The following is a 4,778-nucleotide window of genomic DNA, read 5'->3' on the forward strand; positions in this document are numbered from 1 at the left end:
ACACTTACTAGCAATGTGAGTGCAGGCAATGTCTCCCGAATGCTCAGGGAGCTCTCTAGGACTGCAGTTGCAAACTGCTCCATTTTACAGATGAGCAAACTGCCAACCAGAGGAAAGAAAACTTCATCTCCTAGGGTCATAGACTTCTAGCTGGAAGGGATCTCTGAGATGCTCATTCTCAGAAGAGAAAACAGGTTCAGTCCTGCCATGGCCACACAGAGAACACATCAGAGCCAGGCATCTCATGGCACTCAGGCAGTTCATTCTCTGCTTCCAGGGGAGGCGAGACCTCCATGGGAGGGACTAGATCCTTTCCCTGGGGGCTGATACAGCTGAGGCTCCCTCCAGCTCCCTGACTCCAGCTTGTCCATGAGAGTGCACCTTTCTCCTTCATTCTTCCCCCCGCCCCCCTGCAGCAGAGGCTACCTAAGGTTCAACCCTGGTTGCAGGACTGAGCTCTTTTGGGGAAAAGGCTGTGAACATTTCCTGTTGGCCTCTGGAGTAGGGTGGAGGGTATTCTGAGATAGGGTGCTGGAAGTCTGGTTCCGACTGAATGAGCCTCCAATCTCTTCTGGGAGCAGGGAATGGGTACCCTTGTTCAGACAGCTGGTCCCATCACCCTCTGTCACAAATCCAAATCCTGAAGTCCTTGTCATCTCTGAAGACACACAATCATCCAATGTCTTTGATGGAAGGAATCTTGGAAAACATCTAGTTCACACCTCCTGGGCAGAAATCTCCTTGCCAGTCCATTTCCAGTCATGGGGAACCCCATGATTTCCAGGGCAGCTTGTTCCAGACAGTTCCTGGCATGTAGTATGTGTTAAGAAATGCTTATTGACTGATGGACTCTGCAAATTATATTCTTAGAGAATGGCCTTAGAGAGTGGGATGCTGAAAAGTTGAGTGACTTGGCCAGGGTCTTGCAGCTACTAAGCGTCAGAGAAGTCACATCCCTGATTCTGAGCCCTGCTCCCCCTGCCTTTCCTGACGACAGCTTGCCTGTATAAAGTGCTTTGGAGGCTCACAAAAACTCTGTGGGGTATATATAGTACCCACAGGTGTTGTAAGTTGTAATATTTTACAAATAAGGAGGGGAAGGGAGAGGAGCAAGCACGTATTAAGCACCTAGTTATGTGCCAGGCACTGTGCCAAGCACTTTATAAGTATTATCTCAAATGAGGAAACTGAGGTTTGGACACAAGTGACTTGCTTGGGGTCACATAGCTAAGAGGTGTTGCTCTTCCTTACAAAAACCACATGCTCTTCCCTGTCCTGTGCTTCTTAGTAAGAACGCTAAGCTACTGGAGAGAAAGACACCCTTTGCAAGCAAGAGTGACGTCCCTGTAGGTCCTAGGCAGCAGGACTACTACCACTCCCAGAATCCTCTGTTCTGTGACCTTGCCCTTTTCCCAGAGGTCACTGCGGCCCTGCTCCATTTCTGCCTTGGCAGTTAGCTCCTTGTGCTTCCTTTTGGCCAGCCATGTGGGCAGATTGCAGCCTGGCCCTGGCGGGGGTGGGGTGTGATGGGGGCAGGAACTGCAGGGCTCCCCATTGCCCCGCCCCCTCTGCTGCTGTTTTCTGGCTCCTCTGCAGGGGAGGTGTGGCCACAAGGCAATGTCCAGAGTGCTCCTGGGGTAAGGAGAGCGTGGTGCGCGTGGGTGAGAGTTATAAGGTAGTTTGGGAGGCTGGATGTAAATATGTGGCCACAGCGCAATCCTGTGGCCTTTTAAGTCAGGCTCAGGTTTGTTTTAATTTGTTTCGCTCCAGCGCCACCTCGTGGCTGCTGCTGGTAAGGCCAGGGACTTTATTCAATCTGTGTAGCCATAAGGACTGCCCGTGGTGTCCACAGCGCCACCGTGTGGCTGTTGTGTGTAAATTCATTTTTCTGTAAAACAGCACCCTGCTTAGGAAGCTGAGATTTGATAACCTACAGAGAAGAATCCAGCTGACGAGGCCAGCTGCTCCCACACCTGCGTGACATAGTGAGGCTACGATAAGGGTCTGTCTAAAGGGTCTGTCTGGCCTCAGACAGAGGGCCTGGAAGCACTGGAAAGAAGTTGCAGAGATGCAGATTTTGAAAATTTCCTACATATTAGACCTGGTCAAAAGCGGAATGGGAATCCATGAGAGGTAAACATAACAACAACAACAACAACAGCACTAATAATCGCTCTCATTTCTATAGTGCTTTAAAGTTTGCAGAGTGCTTTACATGTGTTGACTCATTTTATCCCTCTCCCTGGAACTGCTAGGGTAGAAGATGGTTGACTGCTAATAGGGGGTGTCAGAGAAGGGAGTCTCATGAAGCTCGGGGTTGGAGTCGGTCCCTTTCGGCTCTGGCCCTGGGCAATGGGAGGAAGGGAGCGGCATTCAGGGCCAGGGATTCATATCAGAAGGAGGCACGCCTGATCTGAAGTTTCTCTCCAGTCTCAAGGCTAGAGAGGCATGGGAAAGAGCCATTTCTGGACTTGAGAGGTTCCTGACAATATGCCAGGCACTGTTGTAAGTGCTGGGGATGCAAATACAAACAAGAATGACAGGCCCTGCCCTCACTGAGCTTACATTCTAATGGAGGAAGATGAGGGAGAGCTGGGGGCAGGGGGGTGTGGTGGCCATCTAGGAGGCATGGTGGAGATGGCCAGGAAGTGCATTCATGCACCTTCCCTGATGATTCTGAGCTGTCCTGTCTCCTCTTTGGGCTGGACCCAATGGCCCTTACTACATTTCATGGGGCTGGGAAGAAAGCCATTTATTTGGTTAATGTTGAGGATTTCATCAGTGCACATAGGAACTCTGGGTGAAGAAAACCCTTTGCTGTGATGCAGAAAGGTTACCTTATTTCTAGGGTTCAAGATTGAGAAGGGAAGAGACCTCAGAGTCCCTTCATTTTACAGATGAAAAAAACTGAGGCCCATGGAAGTTAAGTGACTAGTCTAAGGTGTTTTGGGTTACAGGCATCAAAGATGGGATTTGAACCCAGCTCCTATGACTCCCAAGGCAGTGATTTTCCCACTACACCATGCTGATGCTTGACCTGGGCAGTAAGAGAGAGCAGGCTCTCTTCCTAACTCTGACTATTTACTCACCACTGCAGGGTGCCCCTCTCTCTCTAGCTCTGAAGGCAGCATTTTCTCTGAATTTTCTTTTCCCTTTACCAGGTTATTATGTGAGCTTGCTCACTGAGCACAGGGGCAGATGCAGAGGGGACTGAGGCAATATTCCTCCGTCTGGAAGTTGGGGGTCAACATTATAATAAGAAATGACCTTTTTAAAAGTTGTTTCAGACTTGGTCTCAGGGTGTCCTATGGTATCTCAGAGTTGGGGGAGATGTGAAGTAGACATCACGGCCCAGTGGAGAGAGAACAGGCTTTTGAACAGGACCTGATCTCCATTTCCTGCCTTTGTCTTTTATTGCCCATGTCATCTTAGTTAGTCACTTAACCTTTCTGGGTCTCATTTTTCTCAACTGCGTAATGAAAGGATTAGACCAGATGGCCTCTAAGGTCCCTTCCTGCTCTAAGCCTATGATCTTATGAACATATAGGTTTTATTACCTCAGTCAAGTCACTTAATCTCTATGAGCCTCAGTTTCGTCATCTGTAAAATGAAGGTGTTGGACTAGATGGCCCCCTAAGGTCTCTTCCAGTTATGTTCTTGTGATTCTGTGGCCCAGGGCATAGTTTTTTTAGATTGGTAGTCAGTGGTCAGCTTCTTCTGGGGTGGGGAAAAGGGGCCTGGGAAAAATGACTCATGGTACCCAGACTCACATGAGACTTTCAGTTTAGCAAACAGCTGAGATGTCGGTGCGCAGGGTTAAACATACAGAGATGAAGAATGACATGTTTTCCACCTTCAAGTGGTTTAACTGAATGTGGGGAAGTGACAGGGGAGGACAAGGCCTGGACCCAGAGAAGCCTGTTACATTGGAGGCAAATTGAACTGTGGGGTAAGGACATTGTGAGAAGGCATTGGAAGGCCTTTCTGCTGCAGCTGTGGGCACAAGAATCCTTATAAAACTGAGTTACCAGAACAGCCCAGAGATCTGCCCATGCCCACCCAGCCCACCCAGCTTCGACCTCGGCCCTGTGCAGGTATGGGCACAAGGCTGGAGAGCAATGGGAGACAAACCTTTCCATGAGAAGACACTCTTCCTGTTGAGTTTGAAGGGAATTTAGTATGAACAAGCCATTCTTTGCCACCCCCCCCATTATTTCTTATAATGTGATTGATTTGAAAAATAAAACTGTAATGTCAAAAAAGAAGGGGAAAGAAAAGGGGGGGACCTGAGGTTCAATCCAGGTGTTACTTCCTTTAAAAAACATTATGGATATCCTTTGTTTTCCACATCACCTTCTTTTCTAATCCCTGTCCTATTCTGTCTCTTCCTGTCCCCCTACCTGGTGAGCCATCCCCAGGAATTGCTGAAGCAAATAAAGTGAGCCCCTCAACTTTGCGTTTCATGATCAGATCTATTAGAAACAGTGTCATCATTTATTCTACAAGGGAGGTGTTGGAGATAGTTGCCTGATCAAGGGATCCCTCCCTATTGACCACATATCGCAAGGAAGGCTGGGTCTTCTGTGTTCTGGTGGAAATGTGTGCAGAAAAATTTTAGAAATGACCAAATCGTACAATGTTTCCATTAAAGTTACAAGCTGAGAACAGCATGTTTAACTAACAGAAAAGGAAAACAGGAAAAAGATACAGTTTGTGGTATTAGATTGGGATAGTATCATTTGACTCCAAGGATGAGGGAAAGATATTGCAACTCCAAG

General features: G+C 48.1%; 1 long non-coding RNA gene across 1 annotated transcript; it reads left to right on the top strand.

Moving 5' to 3' along the window:
• The first annotated feature begins 1,443 nt into the window (after positions 1–1,443).
• LOC114048716 lies at positions 1,444–4,741 on the top strand. Its single transcript, XR_003569785.1, has 3 exons — positions 1,444–1,637; positions 1,900–2,133; positions 3,789–4,741. It is a non-coding gene; the product is annotated as an uncharacterized LOC114048716 (long non-coding RNA).
• Positions 4,742–4,778: the final 37 nt, after the last annotated feature.

The sequence above is a fragment of the Vombatus ursinus genome, unplaced genomic scaffold, assembly GCF_900497805.2.
Source record: "Vombatus ursinus unplaced genomic scaffold, bare-nosed wombat genome assembly UNPS02002507.1, whole genome shotgun sequence".
Lineage (NCBI taxonomy): Eukaryota > Metazoa > Chordata > Mammalia > Diprotodontia > Vombatidae > Vombatus > Vombatus ursinus.